This window comes from Cupressus sempervirens, chromosome 5, assembly GCF_028749045.1.
Source record: "Cupressus sempervirens isolate cs-2001-9-10 chromosome 5, ASM2874904v1, whole genome shotgun sequence".
NCBI lineage: Eukaryota > Viridiplantae > Streptophyta > Pinopsida > Cupressales > Cupressaceae > Cupressus > Cupressus sempervirens.
This window is the reverse complement of record NC_143122.1, coordinates 973461759-973487144: the sequence shown is the minus strand read 5'-3', so window position 1 is coordinate 973487144 and position 25386 is coordinate 973461759. Positions and strand designations below refer to the sequence as shown.

Below are 25386 nucleotides of genomic sequence, written 5' to 3'. Positions count from 1 at the left end.
TGAAAACATCAAAAGGGGTTGTCTGTCAATATAAAGAGATGCAATAACCCAACTAAAATCAACATATGCAAATGATTATTCACAAGTTACAAAGTGGACTCCATGCCACCCAAAATGGCACACCAATACAAAGCCTTGGTACTCATGTATAATCTCATGACAACATTATTTAAAATTAAATATATCATCCATGAAAGAGAAAAAAAAAAAAATAGAGCAATTGAACTTGGTAGCTAGAAACCCCACCTTCTCTCACGAGTTTACTCTGACCATGCATACAAGCACATATGAGTTCATCACTTCACCATCAATGAGCACCTCTCACATGCATTTGTTTTACATAAATAGAGTAACCTACAAATCCCCCATGGCCCTAAGAAGTGTTACACCCAAAGAAACCTCATGTCCCTCACTATGACAATAGTCTATATGTTTGATTCCTCTTGTATCCATTGCATTCCTTAGCACACTAGGTTCCAACACAAATTCCCACTCATGAAAAATCCCAAGCTCTCTTATCATCACTCTTTATCTTCTCCCTATTCTCTCATGTACACCATAATAGAAAAGGGTTAATATGACATTGAAATCCCAAAACATGAACCCAATCACCCATGGTCGTTACAAAACCATGTCTTGGTTTAGCATAGGCCAACAAAGCATCCAAACCTTTTCACCAATCTAGTTTCATAGATCACTCAATCGTTCGTCTGACCTCCTTACTACCTAGTTGAAGAATCCAAGCACAAAAGAGGTTGCAATTTTTATATTTGTTCTATATTTGAAATTTTCAGCAATTAAATCAATAGGCAAGAATAGACACAGATCATAGACACATATTGAGACACAAACATATGTTTGAGAAATAGATGCACATAAATTATAAAATCCATTTTTGTTGCGTCACATTATGCAAGTGAAAGTACAATGTTGTGTAGTGATATAGGACAAGTGACAAGTTTTGAACGGAATCCTCAAAAAAATTATATACCCCAAAATCACCTTAAGTAGCTCATTTGAACATGGTACATTTTGAGATTTCAAGAGCTAGTTTGAAGATCTTTGTCGGATAAGGTTTTTTAATTTTATTTTTCTATTTAAAAAAAAAAAAAAAACAAATCTTTTTGAGTTTTATATGTTAATTTTATGTATTTCTTGTATTGTTTAATAATTTATTATGTAATTTAGTTTTTTTTTTTTTATAAAAAAACTAACATGCTTTTAAGTATATTTATTTATTTAGTTAATATGTAATGGTCTAACATATTGCAAAGGGTTAATATGCTTTTGTTAATTGTATTATGCATCGAAGAATGAAGATATTGATCATTGCTAATGTTTTAGTTGTCATTTGATGAATTAAACTTAATATTGTATTGTAATAGATAAATCTTTGGAATTTGACATATTGTGGATTCTTTGATACAACACTTTGAGGAGGTCTCTTTATTTTCAGATAAGACATAATCTTTGGAGATTGACATTCACGAGTCTCAAAATTTTCTTGAGATGTCACCCTACATTGTTGATCATGCTTACGTGTTGGAGATTCTTATTCAATTTTCTAAGACATCGTAGATTTTGAGGATTCTTCCTAGAGACTTGTGAGGATTCATTAATAGACCTATGACATTGTTTCTTCCTAAGATGAGGAACATCATTCCATTTTCATGGAGAAGATTCTGCCTTGACCCAGGAGAATCTACCATTAGTGTACCTTCTATATTGAGTTGGGATAATTTGTTTCTCTTCCTACTTCCTATTCAAATGAGATGTATTTATCTTATCATAAGTATCATGTATGATAATAAAAACAATGTAGCATCTTACCAATTGAATAATATCATGTATGTCAATCAAACAAATGTGTCATCTTACAAACAATATATGAGATGTATGCAATGAATATGATAAATAATTGAATGTGAAATATCTTGTATCCTATAAATGTTGATCAATTGAATGTATAAATGGTGGGTTCCTTCTCTCATAGGAACATTGGATTCCTTCTTTATCTGGGTAAGTTGAGCCAACGAAGTATGCTCATCCTCTGTACTCTTATAGCGCGCTTGAAATCAGTTTCACATGTCATCCCAGGTCTTGATACATCCTACTGGAAGGTGCTGAAACTAGTCAGCTGCATTGTCAACCAAGGTTTCCACAAACATCCTCATTGCTACATCTTCATGTTGAGGATAAATGACACTGCATGTGGTGAAGAAATCCACAATGTTCTCATCAATAGAGACCTTCCCATCACCATTGAATTTGGGAAAATTCTTTCAAGAAGCTCTAGGGAGGTCATTGTTGGCAGCAAGTCGCAAAAGACCAATAGCATTACCCCAAGGAACAACCATTGAGGCAGGAAGGATTACTGGTATGGCCTAAAAAGTGATAGCAGTAGAGGTAACTACTCCATGAAGAGTGAGGGTGTTGCACAATGATGGGATTTGGGTGTGGAAAATAGGAGGCAAAGATGAATGGCTACGTATCTGGGAGATAGGGCGAGGTGGCGAAAAAAGAGCACCACAGATACCTTGATATACTAGATCCTGAGAGGGGGTTCTCCCTCTTCCTATAGGATTTTCCAATATAGGGAACTCATCTTTCTGCAATTCTTCAAACACAGGGTTGACTTGTCCTTTACCACGAGCATTGCAGGCATGTGTAGAATCCAGGATGAACTATCTTAGCTCAGAATGGATGCGCTTCTCTTAATCTTCTTTCCTGTAAAACACCCTCCCAATATTCAACATTGGCTTCCTCTCTTTCAAGGGTGAAGCTTACTCTTCTATATTGGTCAAGGGACTTCCGATTTTTCCACGCGAGGGTATTCAATTGTTTATTATGTCCTCTTGTTCATCTTGGAAACTAAGGTTAGGTTGCACTATAGGGATTTGTCCCTCATGAGGCAACACCATTTCTTTGTACGAGTTGTTATACATGACTCAACTATTTGAGTGCCATAGAGATAATCTCTAAGTTTCTCAGTAAAGCCACAAATAGACTTACTTAAGAGAACTTAGGACGTATGAATATCTTCCTAGTAGAGTTGCCAAAAACTGTTGGTTAATAGTTTGTCTTCCTTATCTTTTTGGTTTATACCTTGACTCTTAACTTGTCCAATGGCTTATGGAGGACAAAGATGTTAACAAAAGAATGGGTCAGTATAGTTATCTATCAAAGACCCTTGAGTTGAAAGCTAAAACTCCCTTTTGAATGAAAGATATGTAATTAATTTTGGTTTTCAAGTTTTGGGGATATGCTCTTAACTAGAGAGCAGAAGAGGCAAAAACCAACTTGCTCAACACTTTAAACAACTTAGGCAATTGAAAGGGGGACTAACTCACAACATTCAATATATTTTGACCTAAAATGTTATGAATGGAAACATGCATAACCACCTACGACAGCAAGAAGAAAGGAAGAGATGGTGAAATAAGTAATTCCCAGATTACACAGTTGTTGACAATATAGTTAGTTAGATGTCTTGAAGGTTGTCATTTATGGAAACATATGCTCAACATTTCATTTATGCATTCAAAGACAAAAAATTGTCTAAGTATTAGACAGTTTGCAATAGTACAGTGAACAGATCTTATCAGTGCGGACGATGCGCAAAGAGTTATCTTATGCATAGTTGAGGAAAGCTTTGTGATGCCTTCATGATGATGTGTACCAGTGTGCATGTGTGTATGGTTAGTACAACGCAAGTTATAGTAAGTTTAATTGTGCTGGTATATAACAGTGCAAAACAAAGCATAGTAGAAAATAGTTATGTACGACTTTAGGAATTGTTATTATTTCAAAATAATTACTAAGTCATGTTAACCCGACTATGTGGATATTATTTTATATTATGTCAAACATGTGGAGACATGGAAGCCGACTAAGCAACATTTTTGAATGCACAAGATATAAGTAAAGATATTATGTTGTGCAAATAAAGTGTGCATTGCGCATTGAATGTGAGTGATGTGCAGATATTGTGAAAGTTGTGTGATTAGATGTGACATGCGAACTATTGTGAGAACTGTCAATGAGCCTTTTGTGATACGAAATCTGATGTAAGATCAGAGAAAGTGTGAGTTACAACAGCAAAGCAAGTATTGTATGTATATCTACTTTGCGAAAGAACTAAAATGTATAATTGCATGTTAGGGTAGTGGGCTCTTCTTGCATACATTGTAATTGATATACCGACTCTTAACAGGGTTGTAATAACTCCTAACAGGGTTGAGGCTTATAACAAGGCCTAGTCCTCTGACAAGAAATCAAGACATTATATGTACTTCATAGACTCCTAACAGGGTCAATGTTCTTAACAGGATCCTATTGTTTAGTGAATCATCCCCACCGAGGTTTTCCCTTGGCCAAGGTTTCCCTAGTTAACAAATAATGGTGTTATGAGTTCTCTATGTGCTTGGTTATATTTATTGTTCAACATTGTTGGTTTACTTTCATATGCAAGTTATAAAGTAATTAACAATATTCAATTGTGGAAAAAGTTTTCACAAACTTGTATAATTAACAATAGGTTGATCAATAGGAAGAGAAGAGTAGTAGAAGAATATTTGAATATGAGGATCACATCCATAAATAAGCTATGTGATGTTTGATAAAAAAAAGAGGAATCTAACAAATTTTTAAAGGGTATTGAGCCCTTGTTGAGGAACAAAAGAAGAGCAATTCTTTTTGTTGAGCCCTTATTGAGCAAAATTTTAAAGAAGAGCCCTATTCAACACAGTGTGCACCAATGTGTGTAGTCATTTGAAGTCACTTGATGGAAGCATCAAGGAACTCAGAAAGTGTATTGCATAAGGTAAGAAGTTGTATGGACAATGCTCAATGTCTTACACTTACTTATTTGATTTTGATGCAAAGATCAAAGGCCATATGAGTGAGCTTCAATCACTCACTAAAATATTGCAGCAACCAAAGATTTGAATTGAAGATTTTGAGAAAGGGATTCAGAAGATCCACAATGTTTTCAGAAGCATTTAGAAGCATTGAATTTGACAAGGAGAAGGTAATAAGAAGATTTTCTATTCTTAGAGAATATCTAGCAGCCAAGGCTGGAATTTTGCAGAGGCAATGGGAGGAATGTCTATCAGCAAAGAATTCCTATAACAAATTCACCTATATTGACTTGAGCATAGTTGAAGTGGCATCCTATGCAATTTGCGCACTCATCAGTATATCAGATATAGTCAAAGGCAATTGGAAGGACTTTGACAGACTAAAGATTGATTTTGCAGATTGCATATCCAGAATGACTAGTTGATCAACAACAAGCATCAAGTTATTGTGATATAGTTTTTGACACCTTTGCCATTGATGTCAAAGGGGGAGTATTGTATTATTATGTAGAGGAAATCTATACATTGTAAAAATGTAAATGTATATGTAAGGGGGAGCTTATGTATGTACCAATGTAAAGGAGTGATAAGGAATGTAATGGTCCATCAAAACATGAATAAAACTGAATAAAATTGTTATGTTTTGAAGGCAATTCTTGTGTAGTTGTTTTATTTGTTTTTGTTATGTATGACTTCATTTTGGGACTTAGCCAATTTTCCCAAATATTGCCATCAATGCCAAAGGGGGAGATTGTTGGCAATATGGTCAGTTAGATGTCTTGATGGTTGTCATTTATGGCAACATATAATCAACAATTCATTTATGCATTCAAAGACAAAAAATTGATTAAGTATTAGACAATTTACAATAGTACAGTGAACAGATCTTATTAGTACGGACAATGCGCAGAGAGTTAGCTTATGCACATTTGAGGAAATCTTTGTGCCTTCATGATGATGTGTACTGGTGTGCATGTGTGTATGGTTAGTATGGTGCAAGTTATAGTAAGTTTAATTGTGTTGGTATTTAACAGTGTAGAACAAAGCATAGCAGAAAATAGCATTATATAGCTTTAAGAATTATTTTGATTTCAAAATAATTACTAAGTTATGTTAAGCCAATTATGTGAATATTATTTTATATTATGTCAAGTGTGTGAAGACATGAAAGCCATCTGAGCAACATTTGTGAATGCGCAAGATATAAGTAAAGATCTTGTGATGTGCAGATAAAGTGTGAGTTGCACAGTGAATGTGTGTGATGCGCAGTTATTGTGGAAGTTGTGTGATTAGATGTGACATGTGAACTATTGTGAGAACTGTTTGCAAGCCTTATGTGATATGAAATCTAATGTAAGATAAGAGAAAGTGCGAGTTATAGCAACAAAGCAAGTATTGTATGTATATCTATTTTGCGAAGGAAATAAATTGTATAATTGCATGTTAGGGAAGTGGGCTCTTCTTGCATACATTGTAATTGATCTACCAACTCCTAAATGGGTTACAGCAACTCCTAATAGGGTTGAGGCTTCTAATAAGACCTAGTCCTCTAACAAGGACTCGAGACACTATATGTACTTCATAGACTCCTAACAAGGCTAATATCCTTAATAGGATCCTATTGTTTAGTGAATCATCTAGTGGGTATCATCCCCACTGGGGTTTTCCCTTGGCTGGGGTTTTCCTAGTTAACAAATAATGGTTTTATGAGTTCTCTATGTGCTTGGTTATATTTATTGTTTAGCATTGTTGGTTTACTTTCATATGCAAGTTATAAAGTAATTAACAATATTCAGTTGTGGGCAAAAGTTTTTAAAATACATATTCACCCCGACCACCCCCCCCCCCCCCCTCCTAGTATTATCTATTTCTAACAACAGTTAGCTAATGTTTTGACAATACCTAGATTGTCTATCTCTGAGCTACTCCACACACCAGTTTTTGGCTTCCTTATGGAATGAACTACACTAAACACATACACTACGATGTACAACACAGAGAACAAACAAGATGCTTATGCTGAAGAAAGTAAAACATACAATCTATTGAATGAAGGAAACAAAACCAAGTTTATTTGTATTCATTCAATTCTCAACATTAGCACATTCATTTCATTCACTATACTAAAACTTAATGAACATAAAAACTTGAAATGAACTTAGAGTCACACATAGTAGTCCCAGCTACAAGGGTTTGCCCAAAGTAAATTTTGTTGATCTTATTAACATCTTAAAAGTTTACATTTATAGGCCTTCTCAAAATGGTCTATTACACTAGATGATTGCTTTGTAGAGCATCCCTGAATAGAGTAAACTAAAAATAGGACAAGCTTGAATCATTATTTGTTATAGAGACTAAAAAAATACCATGAATGGCTACAAAAAGAAAGAGAAGGGGAAGAATGACAGATGTCTAGAAAAGCATCAGAGCATCATGTCTTCTTAGGAGTAACTGATTTAGCTCTATAGGCCTTCATGGCATCAGTTACTTTCTCTAGTTCTTCAACATCTGGAACGATGATATTGTCAACTCAAACCATCCAATAGTCGTGCATGTCTATCAATTCATCTATTATGGCCACCCTTTACTGGAACTTCTCCAATTCTCTCCTTACGATCACATCCACTGCTGAGAGTTCCTAGATCTTGGACACTTGGAAGTAGAGTGGGGCAACTACTTCATCAACAAATGCTAGGAACTTTGATTTCATTCTCTCAATATCCATGAGCTTACCATTAGTGGACACAAAGGACTTTGTGTGCAATATCTTCAAGTATTCAAACAACTTCTCATGTACATCAGGTCGTGTACATCCTTGAGCTCATTTTCTAACCTTAGAGCTTTCTATAACAAACTCCAAGGATTGTTTCCAGTGAAATAACGACTCCTTGCCTTTCTTCAAATCCCATGAGCAATGGCCACATTTGTCTTCATGATAGTTACTTCTTGTAGAAGGGCCAATTGCTTTTTCAATTTGTCTGTTGCCTTTACTATGGTTGTCTAATGATTTGAAGCTACTTTCCTAAGCTTGTGAGCATCCAACACTAGGCTTCCCTAGTTTTCAAATAGTGAGGGACCTTGAGCCTTGATCTGATCTACCCATGCTCATCCATCCTACCTGAATTGCCTTTCTTATTGCAGCTTTAGGAGTAGATTTTTATTCTCATTTACATTCAGGTCAAATTGACTTGATGAAGTGTTCCTAAGTGTAGACCTTATGTATTCCACTAATTCTATGTTCGAGGTCTTCAATATTTCCTCTTTTTCTCTAAGCTTTTCCATCTTATCCTCGATTTTCTCATTGGTAGACTTCCACATGTTTACCGTGGAGTCATGAACTAGAATGCTAAGATCTACCATTCTGACATGGAAATCATCCTTTGAAAGCTCATGAAATCTGCCTTACTTCTATGGCTCAGTGATCTCTACTAACATATGGCTAGTTGTTAAATTTGTAGCCAGTGCAATAATTGTCTTTTGCTTCTTTGTCTTCTTGGATGGCTGAGAGGAGGTGACTTGTGTGATCAAGTCCTTCGATGGAGTTGCTTCCTCATATCTCCTCTTCTTCCTATCAATGGTCTCTTCAATTCATGATTCTGTAGAGAGCACATTGATAGTGAACTGCAGGGCAGTGGGATCAAACAACTTCCTTAGAATCAAAGGAGTTTTCTTTCTCTAAGAAGCAACAGGGAATTCAGTGACCTTAGTTACCGAAAGGGCTAAGGTATCCCCTTATTGAGATGCATCTTATTCTTGTCCATCCATGGGGTTGGTGTCACCATCCAAATTGATGACTTGAACAAGGGAAGATGACTTGCCCACTAATTTTTCTTGTTCTTTCCCCTTATCCTTGTCATCCCACTTCTCCTTAGCCTTCCCAATGTTAGGAAGAGAGCCAACTTCATGGGTAGGAGTGAGTAGCACATTCTTTTCTGGAGGTTGGTCTCCACCTTGGCTAATGGACTATAATGACCCTGTGGATATTGATGTTGTAGCTGTGGTGGTTGTTGTTGTGGTTGATTGGGTGGCTTTAGCTAATACTCCAAACATAGAACTAGTGTTTTGAGTCCTTTTCTTCCTTGCTCAGGTCCACTCCAATCATTTATCTGTTCTCTTGATTATCCCCTACATAATAACCTCCATAGTGTCAATGATTGGATCTGCAGGTGAGGTAGACAAAACTGGGGTACCTTTGATCTTTTCGTCAGATGTGAGGTGCATGTAGGCTCCATCATCTGCAAGGTTAGAAACATCACCATAATCATTATACAATTTAATCTCATTAATGGTTAACTGCAATCAAAATCTCTCCCAAGTTTGGTACTCATTGAGACACTTGGACCAGAAGTCTTCAATATCTAAAACATGCCTATAGGCATATCCCAACTTCAAGTGATCTCTTAGAAAGTTAACCGAGTCATATTGAGGCCTGAGTACCTCACAATCTAACAATTTAATTTTTCTCTCAAAGCTCTTCACCAAATTACAAGCATCTAATATGGAAGCACATGAATATGGGCCAACCACTATAGGGAATGGAATCTCAACTATCTTCTTCACATTAGAACACAGGGTGTTCACTTCAAGGGTTTGTTGACACAGTTTGACTGGAACCACCTTATCTTTTGGATACCTTGGCAACCTCTTAGGAAATTCATCGCAAGATCCTATTCACAAATAGGAGAAACTTAGAAACTAGATGAATGAGCATTTGAATTGGCTTATGGCCGAAATTGCCTTTGGTGAAAATCTCCTTTGAGGGTATCCTTGCAATTCTTGGCATAGCCTCATTATGAAGGCATTATTAACAGCCACATACTCCTCATAGCTTCTTTGCAGCTGCAGATGTGGGTAAAATTCATATACTTTGGTTCATTCATCGTAGTTTGCGACAATAGGGAGGTTGGGCCACAAGTGGTGAGTTGCCAAGGCATAGATCGGGTATGAGGACATGTAAAACTGCTTGAGTCCTTTGGCCGAATTCAACCACGAGGCGAGCTCATCACATATGATCTATGCCTAGTTGATCTACATATCCTCAACACATATAATGGTGTTCGATTAATTCCAAAATCTCCTCTTTTCCTTTGAGTCTAAGAAGGAGCACAAGGATATCCACAATCTCTCTTTTTAGATTCATGCCAAACAAGGTCTTCGGCATTTTTCTCTTCTTTGAGCAGGCAATCTAGAACCATGTCCTCTGCATATCTTCCCGTCTAAGGCTCTTCTTCTCATTGAACATGGGCGCAGAACATCTAAAATCAACATCACAATACTGTGCCTTTATGGAATGCCAAATGTGGACTACATCAATGCCTTGTTGATGGAGATGAGAATAGATTGGTCAGGAAACAAAATTTGTTTTGTTTTCGGATTGTATCTCTCGATGCATTCCTTCACTAACTTAGGTGCATGAACTGCCATTGGAAAATTGGTTGCTTCAACCAATCTGCTCTCTTTAAGTTTATGAGTGATTGGGTGAATGGGTTGAGAATTAAGTCTTCTATGAAGATCACCCAAATCATAGAATTTGAAAGATGTGTCTATAAGCTCTTTTAACTCACTCTCCAGGCCAATTAACTTATCGTAACTAGCAACTTTGATTGTCATTCGCTATGATTGCACAAGATACATTTCTTGATAAATAGTCATTTAAATATCCCTAAAGAAACCAATTGCATGCAAATATGATGAAATAGGTATAGGAATTAGAATGTTGGCACCATACAAATGAAATTAAGTTCAGCCAACGATTATAATAGCAGGATTTGCATTTAATTACATGATCAACAACTATTTAAATTTTTCGTTCATTTGCATGTAAAATATTAGATTCTCGAAACCTTTGCCACTTTACTTAAAGTGAAGTGATATGACTAAGAGTCACTTAACAACACAAATACTTTAGCTTTTCAGGAAGTGCCTTACTTTGCTTTAGAATCTAAAACGTAGATATATTTGATAATGTTAACATATGCAAGAGAGAGAGAAACCTAGCTTTTCCACAAACCTATTTTCCTTCTATTTGAGATCACAATACGGGAATTGATCCTCAAACGGCTTGCGCACTTCATCCTTTCACTTTCCACCTAAGGCCTTTAACACTACATCTCCTTAATATCGGGGTCACATTTCCATCACTAATTTTTTGGAAGTATCTTTTGAGCATCTCCAAGGAATATTTGTACTTTAGAGAAACTTGACTTTCTATATTCAAAGCCTCTAGAGAACTGACCTTTTTCATTTCCTTGGGATAGAAAACCCCTTTCTCAGCAACATTTCCCAAACTGGAGCATAGTTAACAACACTTCATTCTTTCACCTAAATCTGATGGCCTCAAAGCTAGATTTCAAGCATGCCTTACTGATTATGAGCCCACAAATGGTTCATTCAACATCATACTCACACTTTTTTGATCATAGGGACTAAAATTCGGCTCAATTTTATACAACATTTGAAGTAGAGCAAAACAACTTCGCTTCCATGAGTATGTAGCAGAAACCCCTAGACTTGTGTTCTCTCATAGCACTTGACTTTTCCTCAACAAATTTGAATGATTTTCATTCTCACTTCGATCTACAACTTTGTAGGCCTTTCCAGCATGATGTAACCATACTTGTTAATCATTGTCATGGCTTCATCCTTCGGATTCGCGCTCAATATAGTTTGCTCAAGGGGAAAATAAGCTCAGAAGCTCAAAATTCATAGGACATGGAATGTTAGGGAAAGATAGCAGAAAATGAAATGCGAAAAAACTTACTTCTCATCGGGAGGATGCCAAAATACATCCCAACCATGCCTAGATCACCTAGACCATAGGAAACCCACTTAGATTGTGGGTAAAGGTAATACAAGGAGAAACCCAGAAAACAAAGAAAGGAAAGCATTGGGGAAAGATGAGAAGTAAGAGACCTAAAGGATACTTAGACATCACACTTGTGAACACACTCACTTTCATATCATAAACTTCAGACTTGAAAGGGGAAAAATAAAACTTGGCAACAATATGATAAGGAACTCCCTCTTCCTTTAGAATTTCATAAAAATTTAGATTTGAAGTTCTTTAGAGTATGTCTTTTTTTGAATCCAAGTTTGAATCAGTGACTTCGACAAAGGAAGCTTGATATTTGAGTCTATCCAAATATCTTGTTGCAGTGTGACCATATTGTCGCATCTAAAACATTGTACATTAGAAAGATCTTTTTATTTCTTGAAAGGTTGTTTATCATTTTCCCCCCTTTTTCTTTTCAAGCTGGTGGTGAGAATCTAAATGTATTCATTTGTGGACTCCATGACGATTCCTCCATTTTTTTATTACACTCTTCTTGAATGCAATTAGCTTTTAGTCAGTCAAATTTAGGGAGTTCAAGACGATCACCTATTCCTTGTTTTGAATTTTCCCATGATATAGGGAGCCCATTTAATGTTACCATAATTAACTCTTTTCTATCATAGTTGTGACCAACTATTAATAGTTGGTTTCTCAATTTTGTTATCCTCATAAAGTATGAGGTGATGATCTCTGATTTGTTCATCTTTATATTATTGAGTTGATTTTTTAGAATGAGAATCCTACTAGTGTTGTCGATCTCGAACATGTCGTCTAGAGCTTTGAACATATCATATGCAGAGTCTAATTTTGCAATAATAGGTAGTAGATGATCTTTTACTCCATCTACTAATAACTCCATTGCTTTGGTGTTGTCAGTTTCCCATTCGTCAGTCTTCTTAGGCTTAGGAGGATTTTTCACAATTGTTGTTAACTCTTGTTTTCTTAGTATCATCATTATATGCAATTTCCATGCTTTAAAATTTGAAGTACCTTCGAGTATGTCTTCAATCCTCATGTTTCTTATCATTTTGATAAGAAGAGGTTAAGAATGTTTGAGTGCACTTAAAAATAAATCTAATCACGGCCATCTCTTAAACTAGTTTGTGATATGATGTTAAGAATGGAGATTATTTTTATTTTATAAATAAAACCTCAAGTGACCTTCTATATCTTAATATTTAAATGGGGCAATCAATAACATCTATTTCTTGATTAACTTGATTATGTATATATATGTCTATGCATATATATTTCCTAATACTTAATTATCAATCTCATAGGCTTGTTGGATATTCACTTACTCGTACTTTGCTAATGTGTCTAAAAAGTAGCGAACTAAGATCTAATATGTGTTTAAGTGAAGGCTCAACATCCTTGTCTTATATGTCAAACATTATGAGTACGACTCTATGAATCCACCCTTTACCCTTTCAAGACATAAGGATTGCATTAGTCAATGCTATCGTAAGGCCCAAGATAGACTTTACATGCCTCGCAAGATTTATATAGCGATGATGTGGGAAGCTATGTCTGATAGGAAAAGGGTTTACAATATCCTCTTCCATGCATGGAAAAGAATGATAAAAGATTTATGAAAAGTCTTAAGTTTATTATTAATACATCTTTGATAATGTGAACAGCTTATAAAATATATGTTATATATTAAGTAATATAAATACACATTATATAAATTATATGTAACTTAAAATATAACATAACCATATCAAAATCAATTATATATTAGAACTTCATCCAACAGAAGCTACATGCATTGACATATATCATCAGTATTGGCCTCCCATAATATCAATGGTATTCACCAAATACTCTTTGAGTCATGGCCTTCCAGAATGTTGAGATGAAAGATATTCACCAAATACTGTAAGTAATGGCCTTCCATAACATCAAGTTGTGTGATGTTCATCAAGTACTATGTGAGGAATGGCCTTCTAGAACATCAAGACGCATGATATTCATTGAGTACTCAATGTAATGGCCTTCCAGAATATCAATATGCATAACATTCACCATGTACTCAAAAAATGTTTATAAGTTTTGAGCACATGCATTCTCATCATGTTTACCATATAAACATCCACTATGAAAAGCATAATCTATCATGATTTGAATAGACATCATAAGATATCCATCATAATAGAAAATTAAGTTAGTGTAAGATCGTCACCTCTCAAAAATTTTTGCAAATACAAGTGACATATGAAAGTCGTCACTTCCTCATATGTACACAGGGGGTAGGCCCATTAAAATCACATAGTCATGAGGCATATTCATGAATCATAGTCCTCTTGCCTACTATGATTTGTTGATCACTGGAGAATCCATCTCAACATGGTTTACTCCCTCTAAATCAATATGATCGAGATCACCAAAGGTTGAGTGAATCATATCCTTTATTTTCTCCTCCAGAGGAATCACTCCCTCTAAACATCAATCTTCTGAGCTCCTTTACCTCTAAAAATGTGTCAAACTCCCTCTAATTCTGAAATCAATCTCTCTTTTTGTTTAGTAACATTCTTGGTAAAGATCAAGACAAATAACTCTTATAGTATATTGAAAATTCAATAAGAGAGAGATACTACAATAATACTCAATGATAATAAATAGTTTCACACAATTATATACGATCATTCCAATAAAATATAGATAAATATCTAATTTATTTAAATATTTAAATATATACATATATTCAAAATAATTTTTTTAATCCATTATTTCCTTATTTCAATATGAAATATACTACCTAATGAGTTCTCAATCAATATTCACTCAAATGCATATTCACAAAATACTTACCTCCTTATGTGTTATCTACTCCAATTGGGTGATTATTAACAAGTCACTACATGCATTTCGGCCCATTTTAATTGTAATGTGGTGCTTTTACCTTTTCTTTTATCATAAATGTCCTTTCACAATATTAGTGAGAGTCTCCTTTTGACATGGCATTTGTCCTTGATGTATGGGGTCATTTTCCATTAGTTTTATGTGCTCCTTGTCCCATAGACTGTTGTTGTCTCATGAACGTCATTAAAATTGCATTCACGCATTCATTATGGCAACCATTAGATCTGTAAGCACATTACAGGCAATGAGCCCCAACTCTAATCTTCTCATGCACAAAGCATTGGAAGCCACAAGGGTTTGAGATATTCTGGTCCAATATTCTTATTGCAAAATTGATACATTGAGTTGTGAATTGATCCAAAGGCATGAGCCAACACATCAAAGTCAAACATCTAACTTGAAGACTTTTGAGTCTGCACACATGGTGAGCCAACAAACCAAAATCTATGTGCAACGAAAGCCCAACACATTGAGAAGAAACTACCAATCTAACTCAACATCATACAAACTCTTCATCTAATATTCTCAAATAATATCGAAAGTTTTATTGCAATTTATTTCATGCACCGATTGAATAATATTTCACTACCTTAAAGGGGAGGAGAGGTATGACCTATATCATAGAGTACTTGGAGTTGGCCGACACCATTACATAGTGTTGATTGAGCCTACACACAATATCCAACGTACTCATTTGTCATAGTCAAACATTCCCTAAACCACTTACCAATCATCCAAACACACCAAGCCCAACATCAACACCCCTCTTTCTGTCTCGTGAGGGGCTCAAACTTGTGCCTACATCTGATCTCAAGTTTGTAAAACCACACACAAACCTCTTCAACAAGTGGGGTGGCATCCCAATTCAATATCGTTCGTTTCCATGGTGGCCATTAATGTACAAAATCACAAAAAATCAACAATAGCATAAGCTAACTAAGATCTAGCCAAATCATTGCTTCTAGATGCATGAGTATTCAATTCCAATATCTTACACTCGACATACTATTTAGAAACTATGGATCCTACATAAACAAAATTGATTCATCCCCTTTACTACTTATGGTTCTACATGCAGACATCCCGGATCGGTGAGAATGAGGGGAACTATAGCCCCAGTTGAGTGAAGGATCTTCTCGGTCCTACTATTATAAAGGGCATGCGAGACATTCTTGTCACTTCTGCACCACTAGGGGTTTAGGATGGATAACTAAGATTTGGCCAAAACTTGGCCTTTCCCAAGGAGCTTGAATGGTATCTTGATATAACTTTCAAGGTGCTAACAAATTTAAGATTAGGCAAATGGGTTGAACATATCTTAGCAGTAGAAACAAGTGATCTTGTAATTCCAATGAGAGAATTCATTGGTTTGTTTATTTAATGATTCTCTCTATGAATACCTCTCTAATTATTCATCTTTTGTATGCTCTGTGATCACCATATTAATTCAATGTAAGATAAATTTTGTTTGTCTATGTGCTTATTCTAACTACCCCCATTATGCTTTCCTTGTTGCCAATAGTTATTTCCATTTTCTTTCCTTTCTTACGTTTGTAGTCTAGCTTTGATACTATGTTGGTTATGTGTGATCGTTGCAAATGTACTAAGCACTACCATGTATTTTGGTATGTATTTTCCAAATGGCAACAACCTCTCATTTATAATGAGAAAAGGCTAAGAAGAGACATGCCCCTTCACGAGACATGTCTATTCATTTATTTGACACTTAATATAATAATAAATACAATCATATATGTATATATATATATATATATTTATTTATCTCATATAATAAACTTATATCTCATATATAACTATATATAGTCATAGGTGTATCCAACTGAAGCTACTAAACATCAATACTGAAAACATGTGAAACTTTGAACTCCTTAACTTCAGATAGAATGTTACAGATCTACTTTGTATGTCTATCAAGATGCCATGCATCCAAACTACCTTTAGCAATCCCATTGATCACTGCAATCTGTAAATCCCCTTCTAGATGTAGCTTGTGAGCTCTTAGTTTCATGCCCAACAAGGCAACTTAAATAGTAACGAGACACTTCGCCTGGTTGTTAGTCCCATCCTTCAATCTTTTAGCCCCTAAGGCCACAATGTCTCCAACATCGTTTATACCTCGACATCGATCCTTGAGGGCCTAGGGTTCCCTTTGGAAGCCCCATCAAAGTTAATCTTAATCCATCCTTTATCTAGAGGTGTCTAGGGTGTGCTAGGAGGAAGAGAAGAAGAATGAATTCTAGGGAGCCCATTAACAGGCCTGAATTTAACCAAGAGCCAACTCCTTTGAATAGAAACATATTTTTTATTGAAAGATATTTTGTGTGTGTTGATTCTCACACATGCATTTGAGATAACCTTGAAAACAATTGTCTCCAAATGGGACTAGAATTGGTCAAATCTTCTACCTTGTCCAAGAAGATTCATTTATTGCATTCCTTCGAAATCTCCCATAAAGCAGTTGAGGGGACAAAGATCCAAATGGATGCAAGGCACGATGACTATGAGAATACTAGCCAAGCCTAGAACCATTCCTTCAGGTTCATTGGCATGGGACCATACCACCCAAGTCACTAAAAGATAAAACCCCAAACTTGCTTCGAGAAGTCACAATGTAAAAATAGGTGATTTAGAGACTCTTCCACTTTTCCACACAGGACACACCTGAAGGGGTTTGAGAATCCCACTCTTGTCAACCTGGCTCTAAAGAGTATCCAAGAGTTACCAACCAACCAAGTAAAAGCTCTAGCTTTCAAAAAGCACGTTGGTGCCCACATAGCCTCTTTTCCCATTCAACTAAAGCATGGTTATTCTCAAGCAAGGTGTATCCTATTTTGACTTAATAATGACCACCTTTAGAGTCATGCCACCTTAGGATGTCATCCTCCTATGTTTCAATAACATATATATCAACAAGGATTTGTTTCAACCATTCAAGATATGTGTTGTCTAACCACGAGGCAGAGGGGTCCTTCCAAGACACCGACCTATCGAGGGATATGGCCTCTTGATCAATGTAGTCTGGAACCTATACTCCCCAAATTATCTTAGTGGCCTAAATGGCATGCAAGGAAAAGCCTTCTTCCATCAAGGGTTTGATTCCATCCTAGGAGTTTGACCAGAAGTTCATTTTTCCTCCATTTCCAATGTACCAAGTGGCATGCTCTATTATTAAAGATCTACAACTGATCAAAAAATTACAAAAAGCCAATCCATGGGGTGGATTTGCTACAATGATATGTTAATCTTTTGTATTGTCCAAGCACTCAGCTTTGAGAACTCTAACCCATCACTAATTTGGTTGTGAGTACATTTTTCATACAAGTTTGGCTCCCATAGTAGTGGTGAGCAGCTGTCAGTCTCTCGATCCAGCACCATTCCCACCCTTGGGCTGACTAAAATGGTCCAAGGCCATAAGGGGAAACTTATCATGATTGTGATTCCCATTCCAAAGAAACTTTCACATGCTTTGTTGGATTGTGATGATTACTTTCCTTGGTATCCTGAAACAATTCATGGAGTAGATTGGTAATGCATAAACAATCGTCCGTAGCATGAGGAAATGACCAGCAAGTGACAATCATTTTCATTTCCACCCATTCATCCTGGAAATACATCATCCACCAATTCCTTCCACAAGTCATTCTTGATATCACCCTCCAACAAAGGCATTCCCAAGAATTTACTTGAAGAATTCCTAGTTCTTGCCCCAAAAACTCTAGCAATTGTTTGTCGCAACCCAAGTGTAGTGTTGAAGAAAAAAATTTCTCATTTATTGCAGTTGACCACTTGGCCCAAAAGCAACATTATAGTCATCCAAGACCCTCTTCATTATTCTAGCTTCATCCTTGGAAGCTTTACCAAAGAAGAATGTATCATCCACGAATTGAGAGTGTGTCTCTACCTCAACTCCTCTGGCAATTTTGATACCTTTCCACTGGTCATTTCGTCTAAGCCTTTTGATTGACCTGCCCAGTACTTCTGCCAACTGAATGAATAGAAATGGAGAGATTGGGTTGTCCTAGAAAATCCCCCTAGAGGTGGCGAAGAAGCCCTATGCGCTGTCATTGACAAGCATTGATGCTCTATAATTTAATATCATACTATTGATCCACTTTATCCAGGTAGATTTGAAGCCAAATTTTTCCATGACTTGCAGTAGAAAATTATGGTCAACCCTGTCGTATGCCTTCCCGATGTCTAACTTAAGTATCACATGCCTTTCTTTTCTTAATTGAACCCTGTGGATAGCTTCGTGAGCAATTATGATTTCATCCACTATGTTCTAATTAGGAGTAAACCCACTCTGTTATGGGGAAATCGTTTTTCCCAGAATGGGCTTTAACCTGTTAGCTGACACTTTAGTAATGATTTTTTGCAAAGGGAGATGGCACAAAATTCATCAAAGTTGTTGGGTTTGTCTTTTTTGGGGATCAAAGCAACAAAGGTATTATTGAAATCTTTTAGGATGAATCCCTCCTTTCTGATTCCTCAACAACTACCAAGAGCTCATCTTTCAAAACATCCCAGAACTTCTACTAGAAAATGGCCTAAAATCATTTGGGCTTGAGGCTCTATCTCCTCCTAGGCCAAACACGATGATCTTTAGTTCGCTCATCAATACTAGTTTCATTAGATTTGAATTTTTTGCATCTAAGACCTAATCAGGGACAGCAAAGAGAATCTCTTCTTGTGCCTCTGATTTATTAGTTGGATCTTTGCTCCAAAGCATAGAGAATAATGACACTACTTCCTTCTTGATTACCTCAAGGTTATTAGTTGTGGAGCCATCCTCATAGGGTATTGATAAGTTTTGGTTTATACTCCTTGTCTTGACTGAGCAATGGAAATATTTTGTATTTTGATCCCCCCTCTTTGAGATAAGTTTTACAGGACTTTAGTTTCTAATATATTTCCTCCCTTTGTAGGATCTCATTCTATCTCTCCATAAGATCTTTCTCTGTGTCAAACTCAACTGGGTCCATGCCTTCCTCTTAAAATTTTAGAATTTAGGGGTGCTAAATATCCTTCCAATTCCTTCTTTTCTTTGAATATGTCTACAAAATGGGTTATGTTCCACTCTTTTAGCTTCTATTTCATAAAAAATAGTTTTTCAAAAAATAGAAAGGTTCTAGTGCCTTCTACCAATGGGGTTGAGTTCCACCATGATAAAAGAAGTTCCATGAAGCCCAACTCTCTCAGCCACATCTGTTCAAACCTAAAAGGGCACCTGGTTGGGATGCAATCATTATGAACAATTAGGGATATAGGATAGTGATCAAGGCCTAAAATTCTCATAAGGCTTGCTTCGAAAAGGATGGGAAGAGAGTTTCATTCTCCTTTAAGAAAAAAATGGTCCAACTTTTTTGCAATGTTGGAGAAACCCATGTCCACATGTGAAAACCCCACCTTTGGCTTCAACTTCCCAGAGACCATTGTTGCTAACAAATTCCTGAAAGTCCAGTTGAATCATGCCTGTGGGCCCTCTTCTTCCATGCTTTTCAGCTGATGGCAAGGTTGCGTTGAAATGACCAGCAATGACTAGGGCTTCCCTTGGGAAGTTTTGATGATCCTAGAGATCTCCTCCCAAAGTAATCTTTTTTGGTATGTCGAAGTTGGGCCATAAACATTGATAAGTAGGCTTGAGAAGTTAACTATCTTGGATGTAAATTGCATTAATTTTCAATGCCTCAATTTGGAAATAGGGGGGCATAGAAACTGTTTTAAGATTCCACAGAATCGCTAATCCCCCGGAAGTGCCAACTGAGTGTACGAAAAACCTGACCAAAGCTGGCGAAGACCAAAAATTCTTGCCGCACTTTCAATATCTAACTTTGTCTCTTGCACACAAATGAAATTTGCTTTCGCCTGATCAAGAAACCTCTTGATCAGAGTTAGGAACTTCATGGCCGCTTGGGAGAGACAATGTCTCTACCAGATCTGCAGCTTCTAGCAGATGTTGATGTGATTTCCTTTGTCTAGGATTGCCAGACTTAGCTTTAGATGATTTAGCCTTAGTTTGGGAAATGGATTCGACTTCCTCAATTCCAGCATCATCCAAATTTCCTAGCAAATCTTTAGCCTCAATTAGTTCCCCATTGCCAGCTTCTGCCCTTTCCATCGACACCAAGATGTGAGGAGTTACCAGCATATCTATTGTTGTAATCGGATCCGTAGGGATATTGGCACTATCCTTGGGATCACAAAAACCCTCACTAGTTTGCAAGGCAATGTTTTTTAGCATAAGTTGATTGTTGTTTATAATTGTTGAGGCTAATCTTGCCTTGAAGCCCGGGAGTTGTTTCGAGTCTAGATTTTCATCACCAGTTATTACCAAATGTATTGATCCACGGTCCTTATAGCCAGATCCTAGTGCTCCCACCAAGAGACAATCCATCAGAATTGATATCCTCGGCTTTAGGTTGTTGAGGAAAGGATTCCTGGGCAAAGGGGGAATTTGCGCGATGTGGCTTGCCAGTTGCGAACAATAGTTGATCTTCCAGAGCCGAAGCTTCTTTTCCTCTCCCTTGCTGTTTGGACAAGCAGTCTACTTCTATATGACCCCATGCTCTATGATTTCCTTGACTTGAATTTCTTGCCACCATATTCCTTCATCTAATCGAATCTCAATGGCCTTTGGCAGGAGGGGACAAGGATTTCAAAGAATGCAAATTCTGGCATACATACTGAAATCTTCTTTATCAATTGCTTTGTCAGTCTTGATGAACTTACCCAGTTTATCCCCTATTGATTTGAGGGTCTCTTCATTCCAGTATTCATACGGTAAGTTGTATAGTCGAATCCAAATTGGGACTTCATCAATCTGGGGTTGGAGTGGGTTAAAATTGGGAACCCAATCCTTGATGCAAAAACCCACACCATCCATCAAATAAGGACACATTTTTTCTCCTGGGTGTTTCCGTTGATAACCAAAAGTGGAAGGGTTTTAATGACCACCTGTTCCCCCCAAGTGTGGGTTACCCATTTTCTGATTTTCAAGAAAGTCAGCCATCCTTTACCCAATTTCATGAAGAAAGCCCTTTCTTTTCAACCAAGGATCCCCAGGCTACCGAGTTAATTTGAATATCTGCTACCTTGTCCTCAGATGTTGATGGTTTTGGCGTTGGATCTAGATCCTTTTCAGGGGGTTGGCGTAGGCGTCATTCCTTTCCTGTTGCTTTCGATGTTGCAAGTTGGATGGATCTAGACAGGATTGATTTCGATCCACATCAGAGATTGGATTTTGGGGTCTAGGAGGAAACCAAGGTCGTCCTAATCGCTTGCTATGGTTTCCCCTTCCTTTAATCATTCCAGAATCTAGCCAAAAAATAGTAATAAATCCCTATGATTCGAGGCATGGTAGGGCAAACCAAATTTTTCCTTCCATTGTATGGCGCGGGTTGAAAGTGCCTGCTCTGCCCGTTCGCCCTTCGCTCCTTTGTCATTCGCTCGCCATCCTTATTTTTAAATTAAAATATTTTTTAATTATTAGATTAATTGTTTTTGAAAAATTAAGATCTAATTTATTATTATTATTATCTTTTTCTAGATTATAAGTGTTTTGATTAATTAAATAAATTTTTAATTAATTATTTAACTATATATAAAAATAAGATTATAGTCTTAATAAATTAATTATTCTTAAGAAAAAATTATTTTTAGAAAAGGTCAATTTTTTTTTGTAAGGGTCACCCTTCTTATTAGGTTGCATATTTATTGAAAAAGATCATTTTTTGTTATTTTGGTTAATTTTTATTTAATTGTCATAAAAATTCAATTAATTATTCTAGTCAATGAAGTATAAAAAGTCAAATGTAACACTTTATTTAGTAAATTGTTTTGTCAAATTGCCTACATGCCTTATTTTATTCTCCTCTGATGTTATTTCTTATCTATACCACCTTGGGTTCTCATACGGTTTTTTGTTATGTGTCTATGCTACATATTCTTGTAATGATGCATGATTTATGTTTCTTGTGATCCTTATCTTCCAAAACTATGGTGTTTTCATTATTTTTTCATGCTTTGAATGATTTCACATATTCTCATCTTACAATTCCATCTTTATGATGTTTGTCATATTCGCATCTCATGATTATAATCATTATCATACTATGCATCCAGCATGATGCTTATCACATTAGGCTATGATCCTAGTCATGTTTATATGTTGCATCTATGATCCTTATCATGTTTACATCATGATGATTCTCATATTATTTCTTATGTGCATCATTGTGTATTATCTTGTGTTTATCTCATTTTGAAATATTATCTCACCAACTTTTATTTTCTTAATATGTTTCTAGATCTACATTATCATATTGTTTGTACTAGCAGCAATCATCTTTACATATGTTGTCATGATCTTGTTCCATCTATTTACATCATATATGATTATCCATCAATTATTTGCTTACTTCCACTATCCTACCTTTTAACTCAAATGGTTATACCTCTTTTATGATCTTATTTCTACTCATTACAATCTATGCACCATCACATTATCCTACACATTTGGATCCTATCTCTTCAATATGGGCTCTTAATCACATCTAATTTTATTTTTTCCCACTGACTTAACTATGCTCTATGAGTCATCTCGACAAATTGAGTGGCACCATGCATTGTGCCTTTCCTATCTACTTCTTAATGTATAATGTTCTAAGAGTGATACTAAGGACACCATAACCTCCCCTACATTATTTAAACTTTTTTACGAGTTGGGTTTTCTTGCCTCACCTTGATGGAGCCCAAAAATTAAATTCCATTTGTGTTTGATTTGAAATTTGAATGTAACATTAATGGCACAAATAAGATAGAGAATGTGAAATATCAGCATGCTTTGAGGTGTTTACTTCAAGGACAATGGCTAGCCATCATTGAATTGTTTCAAGAGCCCTACACCATGATGTTATTGGCCATGGGCAAAATCCAACATATCAGAGAACCATGGGAATCATGCACTCTTATATACAATCCACTTGCAACACGGATGTAACTAACTATTGTGAGTCATCCTATGCAATATATACATAAATTTGATGATCAAAAAATAAGTACATGAAAAACACTAAATATATCTGCCACTTCATTTTTTATAAGGATTGATTTGATAAAAGTTGAAATATAATGTTCAATAATACCACTAGAGGCAAACACTTGAGCAGCGCATATATTCTTCAAATTCATTTTTATGGGGATGTAAAGGGTTATGATTTCCAAATTGATCACAATAGAAAATGTTACACTATAAATGCGAATATGCCTAATGTGTCACACAACACTTTTCTCTTCATATTCGATTTTAGCAACCACCTGTGGAGGATAACATGATGATCATATCTGAATGTGAAATAACAAGCATATTGGAGGTCCCAGGATTCTGTTCCGGCCAGTACTTATGATTGGTAGAATGTATCTTCAATTAGGATAATGTAAAGAATGAAAGTCAACGGATTTCTACAGGTTACATGCAACTTTAAAAAGAAGGAACCAAAGTAAATGTCATTGCAAAGAGGATATGATTGAAGAGTTATGAAGGAGTCTGAAGATCATAATGGAAATCAAAATGTACTGCATGTGAGCACAAGTCGAAAGCAATATTATCATTGAGGGAATATTTGAATGGCACATCATGAAGCATGCTCGTCGAGGAACGTTGGAAGGAATTTCCATAAGCATTTGCTTGCAGTTTTTACATTGTTTTAAATTTTTGCCTTGTTCTATCTTCAAAACCTTCTATCATAAATATGGCACAAAAGACAACACAGATATTTTATGAAGACGCAAGAACCACTTCGATAGAAGGACTCGTTGATTTTCGAGATGTTTTGAATCGAATATAGTTTGGACTAGTTTTGCTAGCGGAGAACTGTTAAGGGGTTATTTTTGCTAATCATTTCTTTACAGTTTATTTCTAATTTATTCTTTTGTTTTGTTGTAGGAATTATGGACATACATATTGGGAGGATTTTGTATGGGCTAACGTGATGCAGATTCAAAGTGATTTATCGTTTGAAGTAACCCGCGCTTATAAGACTGTTAGTTCCGACTGCTAATGTGGGTGCAAGAAATGCGACTATCATTTTCCTTTGAAGGCGCTCATAGGAAGTGAACATTACAAGCCAAGGGAGAAATATAGTTGCTTGCTAAAAATTGAATCACATTACAAATCAATTAACATTGTTTAATAAAGCAATGATACAACTGCCAGTTATAGCACAAGGTTATATTAAAAAATATTAAGCATTAGTTAGTTTCCTATGAAGGGTTGCGATGTTTGGTTGAGAAACCAACAACCCTCTATAAATATGTGTTCTATAAAATCAAATGGTCATGATTCATATTGCTCTAAAATTCTGCATATTCGAAAATATACAATTTCTTCATAGGGAGAGTATGAAGTTTGAACCAAGCAAGTGGAGATTGAAATTTTTTTGAGCATAAACCTTGATGTTGTCTGAGATCAAGTTGTGTTGAATAGAGCATCAGCAATCTGAGTGTCTTCAATACAAACTTTCCAATAATAAAATCAGTAAGAGTTTTATTTGTTCCAGAGTTAAAATTTATATGATTTGTCCTTTATGATCATCTTATTATTTATTTGTTTATAATTCATCATCACGATAAGTGGATCAAATTGTTTGCTCCTATTTAAATCTGATAAATACAAATATTATTGTTATCTTTATTTGTATCTATTTTGTCCATTAAATGGTTAAAACATTATAGACTAATTTAAATAAGTGAAAAGCGAAACAATTTGAGGCATTGTGATAACTGAATCATTTACAGATATTAAATAACCAG

The 25386-nt window shown here is 35.8% G+C and overlaps 1 long non-coding RNA gene across 1 annotated transcript; it reads left to right on the top strand.

Moving 5' to 3' along the window:
- The first annotated feature begins 939 nt into the window (after nt 1-939).
- LOC149559195 (uncharacterized) lies at nt 940-25132 on the top strand. The gene is made up of 2 exons (XR_016364327.1): nt 940-1074; nt 24521-25132. It is a non-coding gene; the product is annotated as an uncharacterized LOC149559195 (long non-coding RNA).
- Nucleotides 25133-25386: the final 254 nt, after the last annotated feature.